General features: G+C 43.1%; 1 protein-coding gene across 2 annotated transcripts in view; it reads left to right on the top strand.

The window, feature by feature from the left end:
* The window catches only part of LOC143961098 (beta-1,3-galactosyltransferase 2-like), a 48,152-nt gene that overhangs the window by 13,841 nt on the left and 15,211 nt on the right, over positions 1–19,100 (top strand). Inside the window, exon 2 of one of the 2 annotated variants that reach the window (XM_077470263.1) lies at positions 5,218–5,387. The exons of the other annotated variant lie outside the window; for it this stretch is intronic. The gene's annotated coding sequence lies outside the window, so the exon portion shown is untranslated. The remainder of the gene's footprint in view (positions 1–5,217; positions 5,388–19,100) is intronic. 2 annotated transcript variants of the gene reach the window in all.

Here is a 19,100-nt window from a genome sequence, read left to right as displayed (position 1 = left end):
CTGACACCAGCATTTTTGAAATGTACCTGCCTGCTCACAAATAAACTGGCCTTTTGGAAGGAAAACACATACGCAGGTATTTCTTCAAACCAAAAAATACCTTTATTTCGGTGTCAGTAACAAATAAAGAGGGAGGCAGCAATGTTGAAACTGGGGAGATTTGTGAAGCCTTTGGCTCTCAGGGCACACATCAATTATTTAAATGCAAAAATTGGTGGCCTGAGGAGTGCATATCTGAGGGAGAGAAGTCTGGTCCTGAAGTCCATGAAACCCGGAACAGCAGCAGATGACATCTATGTTCCCAGGCTGTGGTACTACAACAGGTTGCATCTTCTGTCAGACCAGATTGAACCCAGGTCATCACTCTCTGGTCTTTCTTCCACGCTTCCTTCCAGGCTGTGGCTGTGGTGCTGGAGGTGTGGCAGAAGGAGGAGGAGGAGCAGAGGCATGGGCCAAACCAAACAAGTGTGTTTCTGGTGTCATTTGGCCCAACAGACACTTGTTGAGGGTGCGTAGTATAACCTCCTCACACAAGAGCTGTTGCCCCTGCTCCATTTTATCAAGCTTGCACGCAACCAAGGTGGCGATGGACTCTTGGTAGGTGGGTTTTGCTTGGAGTGCCGCAGAAGCCTCACCAATCAGCCTCAGGGCCGACTCCTCAACATTCCCCCCCTTTCTCGCCTTTTTGCATGGAAGGCGGAGGGGAGGGACCTGGCATTCAGTGAGGCTTCTTTGGCTGCCCACCGCCTGACTGCCGCTTACCCCCACCTCCTCCTGGCTGCCACTTTCCACAGCCACCTCCTGGCTGCTGCATTCCACACCCTCCTGGTCCTGGCTGAGGTCTTCCTGTGTATGAAAAAGGGACATAGTTGGAGTTTTTGGTTCATCAAACACACACAATTTTCACATCAACACTGCAAATTGTTAACCATTAGAAAAGACTATCATTCTGAGCCCAGCATTTTTCTTTCTTGTCCCCAAGGTTTGGGCCACTACTGTCTATTGATATGTGAAACACTTTCCAAACTCAGCAATTAGTGAGCAAAAATCAAGTTAACATCATTCATTTTGACTCCACAAATATGTACAACAATACTATACCTGGCTCAAGCTGGGCTCCTCCAGTTCTTCCTGAGTGGAAGGCCCAGGTTGGGCGTCAGAAGACTCATCGGGTGTGGAATGGAGCATAGAAGGACGTGTGGAAGGAAGAGTAGAGAGGGATTCTCTGACCTCAGCCTGGTCTGCCAGAAAATGCATCCTGTCATAATACCACAGGGTGGGGACATAAACGTTATCTGCTGAAGCTCCAGATTGCATGGACTTCAGCACCTTGGTCCTCTCCCTCATATATGTACTCCTGAGGCTACCAATTTTCTTTTTTAAATAGTGGACGTCTGCCCTGGGGACCACCGGCTTCACAAACTCAACCAGTTGCAACATTGCTGCCTGCCTCTTTTGTTTGTTACTATATAGTGGGTGTGTTGCTTGCCACAGCCAGGGCATGTCTCTGTAGTTATCGATGAACAGAGGGAGAAAGCTATGGTCATTGAAGCCATCCATAATGTCTGCAAGACACAACACAAGACAAACCCTAATGTCAGTCTAAACTCCACTAATGCAGGCCTCAATCTAGAAGCAGTGTAGCCTAGGGATGTACCAAGTTCAAAATTTTACCTTCGTTTGCAAGTTCGTCGCGTCAGCTTCTCCCTCTGTTCACCGATCGTACGGACGACACACACACGTGTTGTGTTTTATATACAGTGCGCATGCGTGAAACTCCACTCGCCCCTGACGTTCTTTCTAGACTATTTCCCGCCCCTTCGCTTCCGACGCAGTGGGGATAGCACATGGCGGAGAGAACACAGGTGCGCACTAATAATAGTTCCTCTAACAAGGAGGAGGGTGAGGAAAGCCCGGAGCCTGAAATGTCCTGATCCAGGAAGAGAAGATTTAAGGCCTCAAATATGTCTTTTGGAGAGATGTTGGAGATGGTGGACATATTGAACAGGACCGACTATGATGGGAAGTATGGACCTTACCCAAACTCAAATATCAGAAAGGCCAAGATCCTGAATAAAGTTGTGAAGAGTCTTAATAAGCATTTTGGGGTACACTGATCCAAGGATCATGAGAAAACGCTGGTCAGACCAGAAACTGAGGGAGCACGAGCAGTACATAAGGATCAAGCGTATTATTGACAAAAGTAAGTAGTTGTCGTGTGTTCATATGAATATTATTGCTTGCTTCCTTCCACGCTTCCTTCCAGGCTGTGGCTGTGGTGCTGGAGGTGTGGCAGAGGAAGGAGGAGGAGAAGGAGCAGGAGCATGGGCCAAACGACACAAGTGTGTTTCTGGTGTCATTTGGCCCAACAGACCCTTGTTGAGGGTGAGTAGTATAACCTCCTCACACAAGAGCTGTTGCCCCTGCTCCATTTTATCAAGCTTGCGCGCAACCAAGGCGGCGATGGACTCTTGGTAGGTGGGTTTTGCTTTGAGTGCCGCAGAAGCCTCACCAATCAGCCTCAGGGCCGACTCCTCAACATTCCCCCCTTTCTCGCCTTTTTGCGTGGAAGGCGGAGGGGAAGAGAAGATTTAAGGCCTCAAATATGTCTTTTGGAGAGATGTTGGAGATGGTGGACATATTGAACAGGACCGACTATGATGGGAAGTATGGACCTTACCCAAACTCAAATATCAGAAAGGCCAAGATCCTGAATAAAGTTGTGAAGAGTCTTCATAAGCATTTTGGGGTACACTGATCCAAGGATCAACTGAGAAAACGCTGGTCAGACCTGAAACTGAGGGAGCACGAGCAGTACATAAGGATCAAGCGTATTCTTGACAAAAGTAAGTAGTTGTTGTGTGTTCATATGAATATTATTGCTTGCATCCTGCTCCATGTGCTTTGTAGGGATGAGCCGAACACCCCCCGGTTCGGTTCGCACCAGAACTTTCGAACGGACCCCACGTTCGTTACGAACGTTAGAACCCCATTGAAGTCTATGGGACTCGAACGTTCGAAATGGAAAGTGCTAATTTTAACGGCTAATATGCAAGATACTGTCCTAAAAAGGGTTTGGGGACCTGACTCCTGCCTCAGGGGACATGGGTCAATGCAAAAAAAAGTTTTAAAAACGCCCGTTTTGGCGGGAGCACTGATTTTAATGACGATTAAAGTGAAAAAAAAAAGTGAAATATTCCTTTAAATATGGTGCCTGGGGGGTGTCTGTAGTATGCCTGTGAAGTGCCACGTGTTTCCCGTGTTTAGAACAGTCCCTGCACAAAATGACATTAAACGGAAATAACACCATTTAAAACTGCTTGCGGTTTTAATGTTATATCTGGTTCCTGCAATATGGTTGAAAATCATTGAGAAAAATGGCATGGGTAGCCCTCCCTGCCCATTACCAGCCTATTTGGGTCTTGTACGCATATTAAGGGGAACCCTGTACCCATATTAAAAAAAGGAAATGCGTGTGGCCCCCAGGCCCTATATACTCAGAACAGCAGTATACAGGCGGTGCAAACAAGACAGGGACTGTGTAGGTTTGTTGTGTTAAGTTGAATCTGTTTGTAATTTTCAACTGGTACATTTTTAAAGTGTAGCTCCAGTCAAAAAAACTATTTTTAAGCTTTTTGGAAAACATAGGGAAGGGTTATCACCCCTGTATAATTTGTTTTGTCGTCCATCTTTTTTCATCTCACTTGCTGCTGTCTGATGTTTGTAAGTTGGATGTTTGAAAGTAGGGGCCTGCCCTATATGCTCTGCAGAAATGGCGGAACAAGGTGTTGGTTTTGCCACAACATTGTAAGCCCTGAAAGTGACTCTTGGTGGGCGCTGGAGCGCCCTGCTGTGAACGATTATATCAAGAATTGTAATTACATGCCATTGTTGAACAGTGGTAGAAAAATTGACCTTTGGTGGTTGTGGTGCTGGTGCCACAACACTATAAGTCCTCACCGTTACTCTGGGTGGGCACAGGAAGGGGCCCTCCTGTGAAATATTATATCAAGAATTGTAATTACATGTCCCTGTTAAACAGGGGCAGAAAAATTTGGCCTTAGGCACTGCTGCTGGTGCCACCACATTGCAACCTCTTCCATATACTCTAGTTTTTTTGCTGGAATTAGCCCTGCTGCAAAGCATTGCATCAAAAATTGTACTTAAACGCCCCTGTTAAACAGGGGCAGAAAAATTGGGCCTTAGGCTGAGGTGAATATCGCTGTGTATACTGCGGTCAGGGCACGCAGACAATAACCAGAAAACAGCAGAGATAAAGGGGTATATACAGATGTATACTGTGCTGTGCTGGAGGCACACACAACTTCCAATAACTCCTGCAGATGGCAATTGGGCTCAAATAGAGAACAGCTATGTAGGTGGATTATAGCGGTATGTACTGGGTACAGAGCACGCAGACAGCACGCACTATCTCCTAACACTACTGACTGCAAGCTCTATTATTAAAGATAGATCACTAGCTATATAGGTGAGGTGAATATCACGGTGTATACTGCGGTCAGGGCACAGACAATAACCACTACACAAGAGCAAGATAGGAAATCAGCCAAAAACGATCGGTGTGTAACTGTGTTGAAGGTACACAGAACACCCACTGCTTCAGATGCCAACACACTACACGAGGCCACCTCAAAGGCGGCCTTATATAGTGTGGGGCGTGCCCTACACAGCCTGAGCTATGATTGGCCACAGGCATCCTGCCTGTGGCCAATCATGGCTCTCCTCGCTGCTGGCGCTGCGATTGGCCAAGCATGCGGGGTCACAGTGCATGCTTGGCCAATCATGAGCCAGCAATGCACTGCGCCATCGCAGTGCATTGTGGGCCGTGCGCGCCACACGAATTTTGACGCGAACGGACCAAGAGTTCGGATTTCGCCGAACGGACGAACAGCCAATGTTCGAGTCGAACGTACGTTCGAGTCGAACGTACGTTCGACTCGAACACGAAGCTCATCCCTAGTGCTTTGATTTCATGTTGTGCATTTTAAAATGGCCACTTTCAAGTTCATGGTTTCATTCATTCGTAGGAAACATCGTTCTGCAGATAAGTATTCTAGCTGAAGACAGTGTCCCCAATAATGTTATGACCTTGAAGCTCAGCCAAAATAAACAATTGGACAACACTTCCTAACAATGTTTCATATTGTTAATTCTGCCCTCTGTGTGATAATTCTTTATTTTTTTCCATTCTCATAGGGGAGAGAAGACTCGGCAAGTATGAGGACACCAGGGACCACACCCCTCCCAAAGAAGGGCAAAATCAAAAAGCAGAAACAGAGGAGCAGGAGGAGGAGGAGGAAGGAGAGATCATGGAGGTTGGGCAAATTGTCACCACAACAGGGGAGTGTCGGAGACCACAGCTTCCGGTAAGCTCATCAATGTAGCTCACCATATTTTTATTACATGGTGTGTTTTTTTGCTTTGTTTTGTAGGTGATGTGGAAGAAGATTCCCGTTTTACCAGTGAAAGTGCCCAGATCCAGATTGGGGAGATAATGGGGTGCAATTGGAATTTGGAAAATATACAGCAAAACATCAATCATGTTAAAACTAAAATGAAGAACATCATTGATGTTTTGGGGAAAGTGTGAAACACACAAAACTAGATAGGGTTTTATTTTTGATATTTTTTTGTAAAAATGTTGTATTTCTCGAAATTCCAAATTTGGAAGATGCACAGAGTGTGTAAACATGCGCTATCTCCCATCATGGGGGATCAATGTATGTGTTTTGTGTAAAGTGTCTGAGATGAAGGGGTTGCAGCCCCAAAGCATGTACATTGATCCCCCATGATGGGAGATAGCACATGTTGACACACTGTGTGCATCTTCCAAATTTGGAATTTTCAGGGGTGACACCCCATGTGATGAAGGCAATATCAGCCCAGTTTGTACATACTCATGTCTGATAGTCTCTTCACTTTTCAAAGTTGAACTTTGTAAGTTCCCGTGTTCTGTATTTTACGGTTTGATACATGCCTGTTTACACAAAAACATAAAGTAAACCAAATTTTGATTAAACTCTGTTTTTGAAACACACAATTTTTTGGTTTGTTGTAAAAACCTTTTAGAAACGCACATGTGAATGTGCTTGGATTAAAAAGTTTAATTATCAACAATGTGTGGCTTCCTTTTTCATTGCACCAAAAATGTATTTGTATTAAAATTAAAGTTTGTGCTGAGAAGGAGTGTGATTTATTAAAGGCAACTCCACTTTGCACTCCAAGTGCAGTTTCATGTGTACTTTTGCAGTGCACTTGTAGTGCATAGTGGATGTGCCTTTAGTAAAACACACCCACAGTGAGATGTAAATTTGGACAATCATGCCATTTTCCTGCCATGGTGCAGAAAATTAGCACGATTTTGGTCAGTAATGCACTACATACATTAGTTACAAAAACAAGGTGTGTGTGTAGCAGACCCACAACATAATAAGATTATCTGAAGAAGAGACTGTCCCCTCATCTTGCTCTGAACTTGGGTTTGCACTGTTGGTGAAAAAGGCACAACTTGAAAAAACCTAAAGATACCTAGGAGACACCTAAAATCAAGCCAAGCAGTAAATGAAGGAGTTTCAGATAAAAATGTATTCTTAAAATGCCGCTCAGACATTGTCTGGCATATCAATGGCCCCCCTACCCACAAAGTAGTCCATGTATTGTGTTCTAACCTCATGGGCGCTTTGGGGAGGCAAGCCAGGATGAGCATGTTCAAGGCTCGTGAGGTTATCTTCATTTTCCAGCAAGTCTGCTTCTTGTTGGCCAACTGAGACCGCATAGTTCACAGAAACTTTTTTCATAAAATTGTGCAGAACACAGCATGCCAGCACTTTGTGATTCAGTTTGTATTCCGCCATGTGAATAGGCGTAAGAAAAAGGCGGAACCGGCTGGCCAATATACCAAAAGTGTTCTCCACCACTCTTCGGGCTCTGGACAGGCGGAAATTAAAAATCCTCTGCTCTGGGGTGAGGGTCCTCATGGGGAAAGGCCGCATCAGATGGTTCGCCAGGGCAAACGCCTCATCCACGACGAACGGGAGTCCTTCCTGATTCTCTTCTGGGGGTGGCAAGCCCAGACTGCCACTCTGGAGACGCCAGTAGAACTCTGTCCGTGCGAAGACTCCACCATCCGACATCCGTCCATTTTGCCCCACGTCCACATACAAAAAATCATATGTCGCAGACACCACTGCCAACATCACGATACTATGAAACCCCTTATAATTATAATAGTATGACCCCGAGTTGGGGGGTGGGACGATGCGGACGTGCTTCCCATCTATTGCTCCTCCACAATTGGGAAAGTCCCAACGACTGGCAAAGTGGGAGGCCACAGTCTGCCATTCCTGTGGCGTTGAAGGACACTGTGGAGTGAAACAAGAACAAAAATTTGTAATTTGAAAAATCAACATTGCAAGCAGATTAGACACCAACATTTTTGGTCAAAATTAGTATAACATTTTGGGAACGGAGTATTTAAAGCCTAAAGTCTAATGTCCCCTTATGAGAGTCATCACCCTACTATCCCTCCACCACCCCCCATATCACCCATCTGATGGGCACTTGCTAAAAAATGAGGAGGGGATGTTTAGGACAGGTAACCCTCTCCACTTGATTGAGAGCTGAATGGCTAAATAATGTGTGCTACTTTGGGAAGCCCCTCCTTAGTTACACTATTGGCAGCCCACCGGACAGGTAAGAAGTGTCATAATACCAAAAAGAAACCAAAATGGAAGCACTTTTTGACATTCTGCTATTACGTATCCAAATAAATAATAGGTTATAAAAAAATAAAAAAATTGCATTTGAAAGTATTGAGGCAGGCCCTTGCACTACATGCTTTGGTGAATTTTTCCATAAATGTGAGCATCAAAAAGGTAGGTAGAGTGTGTATTGGGTTTGGTAAAGTCATCAGATAGAGGACTGCTATCAGCTGAGCTAGCAGTTGGGGGAGGGGGGTTCCTAATGAGTTTGGCACAACCCCAAAAATAAAAAAAAAGGGACTCTGCATGAATTGAAGCACACACATCACATTTGTAGAGATTATAGGGGGTGTTTAGGGGAAAGCAATACTATGGAGCTGACAAAAGACATTGGTAAGTGACTAGACTATAGTTTTATGGGCCAAGAAGAGCATGGTGGGGAAGTTAGTGAGGCAAATATGCCTGAGGACAAAGGTGTAGAGTATATGAATTAGAGCATATTGCAATGATGGCAAGTAGGGAATGAGGAAAGAAATGCAAGACATTAGCAATCATGAAATACATAGAATGTGATGTTAAAGGATAAAACTTACCTTCATATAGTCCCCAGAGCCTGGGGGGAGATGCCTGTAGAGAACTTGAGGTCCTGAAGGCTTCTCCATGTCGCCAAGTAGCGCAACGTGGCGATGAGCCTCTGCACCGGAGTGATGGCTTGCCGCATGCAGGTATCCTGCCTGGTGATATAAGGGGTCAGCAAAGCCAACAGACGGTGAAAAACGGGGTCCGTCATCCGGAGATAATTCCTGAAATCATCAGGATTATTCTCGTGGATCTCATGGAGCAAAGGCATGTGCGAGAACTGGTCACGCTGGCGCATCCAATTCTTGGTCCACAAACGAGTCCCCTCCCTGTTCATGGACCGGGCTTGTGTCAAAGTAAGAACCCCAACACGAAGCCCCAGCACAGCACAAACTCTACGACGAGTATGTAGACGAAACATGGTTTGAAAGCGGTCGGCTGGTCAGAACGGACACCAGAAAGCACCGATAAACAGCAAGGCCTGAAAGAACGAGCTGAATAGCAGAAGCAAGCAGACATTAAAAAATGCCTTTCAAAGCATACTATACCAAGATATAGTCCATAATGAGAAACAAATACTTACTGACTGCACGCACTGATTATCAGATACGCAAAGACAAGCATAAACCGAAGAGCAGTAGCGATCTGAATCACAAATCTGAAAAGCGCAAATCGTCTCTCACCAAACTTCTACTAACACGAGATCAGCAGAAGGAGCCCAAAGGGTGCCAGACGTAGTGCTGAACTTCCCTTTTCTAGTCCCGCTGTACACGGCTTACGTCACCGCCTTCATAGGCAACCGCAAAATCCGACAACTTGGTCCGACCGTGTGTATGCCACAGTTTCGGACTAAATCCGTAGAACAAAATCCGTCAGACAAAATCCAACGGATTTGGTTGGCAGAATGTCCGACCGTGTGTACAGGGGCTAAGTCGCTGATCACCACCATTACAATATAGCACCTATAGCTATAGCTATGTAAAATTACAGTATATACACCAAAGTTTGTAGATGCTATAACTTTTGCACAAACCAATAAATATAGACTTATTGGGATTTATTTTTTTAACCAAAGACTTTGGCCTCAACATATTACGAAATTTTATTTTATGATTTTTTTTTAATTGGATATGTTTTAGAAAAAAAGGAGATCTTTTTTTTTCAAAATTTTCTTTCTTTTTTTATTTATATAATAAAAAACCCAGTGGTATCACCAAAATAAAGCCATATTTGTGTTAAAAAAAATTATATAAATTTAATTTGGGTACAGTGTTGCATGACCCACAATTGCCAGTTAAATTAGTGCAGTGCTGCATAGCAAAAAATGCCCTGGTCATGAAGGGGATAAATCCTTCCAGAGGTCAAAAGGTTAAAAACATTTGCTTTTAGAATTCAATTTTGAAGTAAATGGACTCTTCTGAAGAAAAACCATATACACTGTTTACCTGGCCAATTTTGTATGGACATTTTTGTTTTAAGAATTAAGAAATTAGACTTATAATCATTAGTGTGGCCATACTGACAATCGTATTTGATCCCAGTAATGAGAAAATTCAAAGGACCAGGATAGAGAATTTTCTTGAATGAACAAATTATTAACACTGTGTGTGTTTTTTTGTTCAGGAAATTGCATTCTCTCCAAAAATGTGTTTGAAGCATTTTTGCACAATGTTTGCAAGATACATTGGGGGGGGTGGGGGGGTTACTAAAACTGTTGCACACAGAATCTGGTGTATTTGTGCATAGTAACCAATCGGTAGACATGTGCAGTTTGTTTCATTCTGAATTTGCAAATTACAATAGTGCCGAATTAAAACAAATCCGAAATAAAGAAAGGAAGAAACTCAGACAAAATTCGAATACAAATCGTTTTTGAAAATGGCTTTTTTTTGGTGGTATTTGATCACCACTGGATTTTTTATTATATAAATAAAAAAAGACAGAACATTTCGAAAAAAATAATGTCCCCATGCATCAGGGGGGGCGGGGTCACCCGGCGACATCACCGCGTGGCCCGCCTTCAGTTATAAAAGAGCTGTCACCTGAGAGGACAGTCATTACAGCGAGTGCCTCCCATGTGCCTCCCGGTCGCATTTTTTAATAAAGGACTTGTCCCCAAGCTGTGTTATGTAAATATTTCCATTTTCACACTTTTTTTGTGAAATGGTTAAGGGTCTGGTATGGATTTTGAGGGAGACCCCCACACCATTTTTAAAAAAAAATTTGGCGCAGGGTTCCCCTTAATACCCATACCAGACTTGAAGGGCCTGGTATGGAATTTGGGGGACCCCATGCCGTTTTTTCAATGACTTTTATGTGTATTGCTGGGACTGACAATTCATTACAGCCGCGAGTACTTTTAAATTACTTTTTTCCTTTAGAAATTTCATTTTGTGCAGGGACTGTTGTAAACATGGGAAACATGCGCCACTTTATAGGCATACTATAGACACTCCCCAGGTATGAAATGATAGGAATATTTCACTTTTATTGTTTCACTTTAAGCATTATTAAAATCACTGCTCCCGAAAAAACTGCCATTTTTGAAACTTTCTTTTGCATTGATACATGTCCCCTGGGGCAGTACCCAGGTCCTCAAACACTTTTTATGACAATACCATGCAAATAAGCCTTTAAAATTAGCACTTTTCATTTCCCACATAGATTTTTAAAGGGTGTTTTGCGGCTTTTGAATTTTCTGTGAACACACACATAAATAAAACACCCTATGTTCGAGTCGAACTTATGTTCGACTTGAACATCAGGCTCACCCCTAATCCTCAACGATCGATCTGCTCCCACGAATATCCGCAACAATCCCAGACCAAGGAGGGTTTCAGGCTCATCCAATGAGGTATTACCATGTAATAAAGAAGGGGGGCTCCATAGTGTAGTATTCAAATACACTTATGCCGCGTACACACGACCAGACTTATGTCCGACAGACTTCCGAAGGAGTTCTGCCGGAGTTCTGCCGGAGTTCCGACAGAGTTCTGACGGACTTTTCGAATGAGCGGACTTGGCCACACACAACATGATGACGTACGACTGGACTCGAATAAGGAAGTTCATAGCCAGTAGCCAATAGCTGCCCTAGCGTCGGTTTTAGTCCGTCGGAATAGCATACACACGAGCGAATTTTTCGGTAGGAACTGGGTCCGGCAGAGTTCTGGCGGAAAAATTTGAAGCATGTTTCATTTCTAAAGTCTGTCAGACTTTTGCAAATCAAAAGTCCGTTGCAGCCCACACACGATCGAATAGTCTGACGGAATCATTCCGTCAGACTTTGGATGTTGAAAAGTCCGCTCGCGTGTACGGGGCTTTAGACACATGTACCACAAAAGGTCCGTACCAAAACCAAGCATTAATACACAGTAAGCCCCCACAATACTGACACTGTACTAATGGCACTGGCTTCGAAGGGGTTAACATCTAGGAACCATCAAGGGGTTAATGGTGTGCCTAGCAATATTTGCTGATTTTTTACATTATAATTTTGCTGTTTTTTCCTCACTGCTTTTCAGACAGTTCGCTGTACACGGTTTTGTGTTTTTGTAACCACAGAACTCTGTATGTGATTGGACACAGCTGATCAGTAGGTTTCAGCCAAAATTATTGGCTGAAATCTGCTGCCAAACTTGTGCTGTGTCCAATCACAGCATGGGTTGACAGGGGGGCCCGTGCCTGTGTGCCTCAAACCTGAAAGAAGGCCGGTCATGTGCATGTACATGACTGTGTCTCTATCTGCTGGTGGTTAAAGTACTTTCAAATGACATTCATCATATCAACGAATGTACTGATGAAAATTTTCATACGAATGTTTGCCCTCGAAAATCTGCTAGCATATGTCCAGCTTTACTGTTAAAGTAGAGCTAAATAAACTCTACCCAGACAGCCGCGGTCATACTCTGGATGCCGTGGCGGGTACACAAATTCAGACACATGGAGCATGGTTCAGCCACCATGAACTATTTGAAGCAACCACAGGCAGCCATTCTTTGCTGATCCCTTGTTGAGCGGCATGCTCCAATGCAGGAAACACATCCAACTATCAGGTTTGATATAAGTTCTACTTTGCATCATCACCTGATCCATGGGACTGTGCTTGTTTCCCTGCCTTGATTTAGAGCTGAATGCTCTTGGAGTATAGAGGTTGGATGAGAACTATGAGTTTATAGGACACTCTGCAAGCCATCCAATATCTTCAATTCCTCTGCTCCCTGCACAAACTGGTGCCGCTGTTTGTCAATTCAACCCATGTATAATAGACTAGTCACTTGTCATTGTTTCCTAATTGCTGTCTGGCTGTTTTGTTCCGCTTGCCACAGGGTCCATGGTCACCCTAATTACAGAGGATTATCCTTCTCATATGCATCGCACTGTGACCACGGCTTAGCCCATTGTGGAAGTGTGCTGTTTTGAATTTGTCTTAAAGTGGAGTTCCACCCATATTTTTCACTCCTCACCATGCAGTACTAATGTGCATCCTTAAAATGAATTGGCAATTTTATTTTATTTTTTTCTGTTCACTTACCTGATTTATGCCTATATCTAATTTCACTTCCTCCTTTAGCCGTCGCGACGCCGTACGTAATTTCTGGTTTTGCATTGGCTCCTGGGAGATCTGAGTCAGCTTGGCATGGCACTGCTCCCGTAACATTTAACATTTGATTCTATGGAAATTCTTGGTCAGCTTGGCATGGCACAGCTCCAGTAACATTTAACATTGGCGTCTATGGAAAATCTTCGTCAGGTTGTCATGGCAAGCTGACCGAGATTGCACCGCACTGCACATTTGCGAGATCGGCAGGTGCATGCTGAGTAGCCATCATGCACAGAATCCAGGAAGAAGGACACTGTGGCTTCAGATGCCCACACTGGAGATGGCCGCTCTGTGCAGGAACTTCACAAAGTAAGAAAATGATGCTGTACAAATAGAAAATTGGGCATAGTTTACAGCATACCTTTGTTACATTGCACGAGGCATGAGAATTCTAGAGGTATTTTTATCTTAAAAGTCATATTTCGTCCGGAATTCCGCTTTAAGGAGCCTGGACTTATTTAGCAGTTGAGCTATCCAGGAGCTGTCCAGTGTACCCACCCCTCTGTTTAGTAGTATACATAACACATGGACCCGGTGTTTATGACATTGGCATTGTGGCAAGATTAAGTTATATACCGAATCCATTGTGATTTGGGTTTAGTGCACCGAACCTTATTCTCTGGTTCTGTGCTTGCCACACTGCCGAGTCCTTTCCAGATATTGGTGGTCATATATACACTGTTTCCATGCCTTTATTGTTCAAATATAGTTTTATTGCATATGATTGAACTGGGTGTGGGCGTGTGAGTCTTGGCGCCTGGCACATTTTTATTGGTGATTTTTATTGTTGATGGCTGGTAGTTTCTTTTTACATTTTTCAGTTTCATTTGTTTTGCATTGAACTATTTTTGTATTCAATAAAATTTGTACCATTTCCTGATTATCTTTGTTGAATTTTGTTTCAGTAATCATACTCCGGTGGTTCAATGGTTATGGATCTTAGGCAGCCATGCTTATCTGCCTTTTTTTTTCATGCTATGTTTGTTGGCCATAGAGCCCCACTATACTATAGTGAGTGGGTAGGTTACTAGAGGCTGTATGCTGTTTATTGTAGATGAAGGTGTGGAGTGGGGATGAGAGATAAGGTAGCAGGAAAGAAGTAGCAGCAAAAAAAATAAAAAAATTTCAGTTGTGTGAGATTGCAGGAAGAAAACCAGAATGGCTGGTTATACTGAAGTCCATTTATACATAAGCACTTCTTGCTCTATAGGAAACGTGTATTTAAGTTTTCAATTCATCCTCTTAGTTACAAGGATATTCAATTGCCTATGTAGCCATAGGGTAGGGATAGTCTATGAGACTCGCCTGATCACGGATCCGAGCAAGGGGTCGATCCCGACCCCTTACCACGTGATCAGCTGTCAGCCAATGACAGCTTTTTTATTTTGCATCTTTTTTTGTTTGTTTAGCAAAAAATATAAAAAAAACTCCCAGCTGTAACCAAATACCACCAAAAGAAAGCTCTATTTGTGGGAAAAAAATGATAAAAATTTCATTTGGGTAAAGTGTTGTATGACCACGCAATTGTCATTCAAAGTGCATCAGTGCTGAAAGCTGAAAATTGGTCTGGGCAGGAGGGGGGTTTAAGTGCCCAGTAAGCAAGTGGTTAAAGTACTTTCAAATGACATTCATCATATCAACGAATGTACCGATGAGAATTTTCATACGAATGTTTGCCCTCGAAAATCTGCTAGCATATGTCCAGCTTTACGGTTAAAGTAGAGCTAAAAAAACCCTACCCAGACAGCCACGGTCATACTCTGGATGCCGTGGTGGGTACACAAATTCAGACACATGGAGCATGGTTCAGCCACCATTAACTATTTGAAGAAACCACAGGCAGCCATCCTTTGCTGATCCCTTGTTGAGCGGCATGCTCCAATGCAGGAAACGCATCCAGCTATCAGGTTTGATATAAATCCTACTTTGCATCATCACCTGATCCATGGGACTGTGCTTGTTTCCCTGCCTTGATTTAGAGCTGAATGCTCTTGGAGCATAGAGGTTGGATGAGGACTATGAGTTTATAGGACACTCTGCAAGCCATCCAATATCTTCAATTCCTCTGCTCCCTGCACAAACTGGTGCCGCTGCTTGTCAATTCAACCCATGTATAATAGACTAGTCACTTGTCATTGTTTCCCAATTGCTGTCTCGCTGTTTTGTTCCGCTTGCCACAGGGTCCATGGTCACCCTAATTACAGAGGATTATCCTTCTCATATGTTTATAACGGTGCATCGCCCTGTGACCACGGCTTAGCCCATTGTGGAAGTGTGCTGTTTTGAATTTGTCTTAAAGTGGAGTTCCACCCATATTTTTCACTCCTCACCATGCAGTACTAATGTGCATCCTTAAAATGAATTGGTAATTTTATTTTATTTTTTTCTGTTCACTTACCTGATTTATGCCTATATCTAATTTCACTTCCTCCTTTAGCCGTCGCGGCGCCGTACATAATTTATGGTTTTGCATTGGCTCCTGGGAGATCTGAGTCAGCTTGGCATGGCACTGCTCCCGTAACATTTAACATTTGCTTCTATGGAAATTCTTGGTCAGCTTGGCATGGCACAGCTCCAGTAACATTTAACATTGGCGTCTATGGAAAATCTTGGTCAGCTGGTCATGGCAAGCTGACCGAGATTGCACCGCACTGCACATGTGCGAGATCGGCAGGTGCATGCTGAGTAGCCATCATGCACAGAATCCAGGAAGAAGGACACTGTGGCTTCAGATGCCCACACTGGAGATGGCCGCTCTGTGCAGGAACTTCACAAAGTAAGAAAATGATGCTGTACAAATAGAAAATTGGGCATAGTTTACAGCATACCTTTGTTACATTGCACGAGGCATGAGTATTCTAGAGATATTTTTATCTTAAAAGTCATATTTCGTCCGGAATGCCGCTTTAAGGAGCCTGGACTTATCTAGCAATTGAGCTATCCAGGAGCTGTCCAGTGTACCCACCCCTCTGTTTAGTGCTATACATAACACATGGACCCGGTGTTTATGACATTGGCATTGTGGCAAGATTAAGTTATGTACCGAATCCATTGTGATTTGGGTTTAGTGCACCGAACCTTATTCTCTGGTTCTGTGCTTGCCACACTGCCGAGTCCTTTCCAGATATTGGTAGTCATATATACACTATTTCCATGCCTTTATTGTTCAAATATAGTTTTATTGCATATGATTGAACTGGGTGTGAGTGTGTGAGTCTTGGCGTCTGGCACATTTTTATTGGTGATTTTTATAGGTGATGGCAGGTAGTTTCTTTTTACATTTTTAAGTTTCACTTGTTTTGCATTGAACTATTTTTGTATTCAGTAAAATTTGTACCATTTTCCTGATTATCTTTGTTGAATTTTGTTTCAGTTATCATACTCCGGTGGTTCAATGGTTATGGTTCTTAGGCAGCCATGCTTATCTGCCTTTTTTTCATGCTATGTTTGTTGGCCTAGGGCCCCACTATACTATAGTGAGTGGGTAGGTTACTAGAGGTTGTATGCTGTTTATTGTAGATGAAGGTATGGAGTGGGGGTGAGAGATAAGGTAGCAGGAAAGAAGTAGCAGCAAAAAAAATAAAAAAATTTCAGTTGTGTGAGATTGCAGGAAGAAAACCAGAATGGCTGGTTATACTGAAGTCCATTTATACATACGGTAAGCACTTCCTGCTCTATAGGAAACGTGTATTTAAGTTTTTAATTCATCCTCTTGGTTACAAGGATATTCAATCGCCTGTGTAGTCATAGGGTAGGGCGGTATCATTCTTAAGCTTTCAATGACTGGATTGAATGGATCTCCAAGGAAGAAGTATATCCTATCTGGTAACTCCTAAGCTAAGGATGTCATTTATTTTTATTTTTTTCAATGTCGCAATGGTTTTACTTCTCTGTCTATTGCTAGGTCATATGACTACTGTTTCTGTCAAAGTAGAAGTGAGATTTTAAAAAGTCATTGACTGGTTTAATCTGTTAGTTGGTAAAGATAATTAAATTAAAAGATAATATAAAAAGTTTGCGCTAATTCAAGTGAATGTACATAAACATAACACAATTAATTTAGAATCACATCATAATTGGGTGAATAAATAAAATAAAATTCAGAAAATCTTTAAAGAAACCTCCATACACCAAAGGAAAGAATTCTATATAAAGAAATTGGTGTGATTGAAAATGTCCTGAGTTATCTGTGCTCCACCATCACTCATGCAGGAGAAAAACAAACTCACCAAATAACTAAAATACAAATACGATGGCTAATACAAAATCAATTCCTTAAGAGGTAGGGATACCAGGAGGGAAGGTCCTCATAACACCATCAGCTGGTGTATCCTTGGATTTGTGCAAAGACAGGAACCCCAAAAAAAGCAAAGTTCATCGCAATACAACCTATAAAGATTGGAATCCAAATTGCCAGGTAATGCCCTTACATTTGTCCTTACATTTGTGGGTGCTAATAACCTAGCGTTAACATGTACGGCCAAACAGCAGGGATCCAATCCGTTCCTGAAGCTCTCGGCGTGTGTTCCAACACACCAGAGATAGGAAATATCAAGATGTGTGGTGTAGGCGCTAAACATGTACTAATGTGATATTCAAGGGAATTTTTACCCCCAAAAAAGGCCAAAGCATAACACATACAGAAGTGAACAATATACGTGCCAGAAACAGAAATATATATAAATAACACAAAAAGTGTCAATGTGACTGTGACTTATTTATAAACCCACATATAGGGATAACATCTTAGAGCAAAGAAATTTTTTTTTTATATAAGCAATCAAGTCCATATATTGGTGAGCATAGATGTGCAGATATCTCAACAGATAGTAGTGAAAACGACAAATCCCAATCTGAAGTAACCATAAGACAATTCCACCGTTGTGCCAATCCCACCACCTTACGAAGCACAGGCTTACTGGAAAAAAATGACCCAGATAGACTTATGTCTAGGGGGTCAACAATGGCTTTGCAGTACCAACTACTGAGGCATTGAGTTCAACATTCCATATTTGCGTGGATCACAGGATGAGTAGTCTTTGCGATATAGTGGACTTTATATGGTCACCGTGTTTTAAACAGACAACTCTGGCATCAGCTCAGACATGGAGGATGGAAAGATAGGGCCAAGATAGTGTGATATTGTTTTTATAAAAAATTTTTTTTAATAAAGATAAAATAACAAACTCACATTTCCATGGATGTAAATAGACATGTCACAAAAAATAGGCAGTGGTAGAGTTTTGCCGACGCATTTTGACCTATGGGTCATCATAGGTCGAAACGCGTCGGGGCCAATTTGTGTGGCCACCAATATTTTCCAGCACTGCCTTAAGCCTCTTGGGCATGGAGTTCACCAGAGCTTCACAGGTTGCCGCTGGAGTCTTCTACTCCTCCATGACAACATCACAGAGCTGGTGGATGTTAGAGACCTTGCGCTCCTCCTCCTTCCGTTTGAGGATGCCCTACAGATGCTCAATAGGGTTTAGGTCTGGAGACATGCTTGGCCAGTCCATCATCTTTGCCCTCAGCTTCTTTACCAAGGCAGTGGTTGTCTTGGAGGTGTCTTTGGGGTTGTTATGTTGGAATACTGCCTTGCGGCCCAGTCTCCGAAGGGAGGGGATCATGCTCTGCTTCAGTAGGTCACAGTACATGTTGGCATACATGGTTCCCTCAATGAACTGTAGCTCCCCAGTTCCGGCAGCACTCATGGAGCCGCAGACCATGACACTCCCACTACCATGCTTGACTGTAGGCAAGACACACTTGTCTTTGTACTCCTCACCTGATTGCAGCTTGACACCATCTGAACCGAACGTTTATCTTGATCTCATTAGACCACAGGACATGGTTCCAGTAATCCATGTCCTTAGTCTGCTTCTCTTCAGCAAACTGTTTGTGGGCTTTCTTTTGCATCATCTTTAGAAGAGGCTTCCTTCTGGGACAACAGCCATGCAGACTAATTTGATGCAGTGTCCGGAGTATGGTCTGAGGACTGATAGACTGACCCCCCAACCCTTCAACCTCTCCAGCAATGCTGGCAGCACTCATACGTCTATTTCCCAAAGGCAACCTCTGGATATGACGCTGAGCACATACACTCAACTTTTTTGGTCGACCATGGTGAAGCCTGTTTTGATTGGGACTTGTCCTGTTAAACTGCTGTATGGTCTTGGCCACTGTGCTGCAGCTCATTT

The sequence above is a fragment of the Lithobates pipiens genome, unplaced genomic scaffold (genome assembly GCF_037356315.1).
Source record: "Lithobates pipiens isolate NorthernLeopardFrog02 unplaced genomic scaffold, aLitPip1_a1.2 Scaffold_8, whole genome shotgun sequence".
Lineage (NCBI taxonomy): Eukaryota > Metazoa > Chordata > Amphibia > Anura > Ranidae > Lithobates > Lithobates pipiens.
Note: the sequence above shows the minus strand (reverse complement) of the source record. Positions and strands in the feature narration are given on the sequence as shown.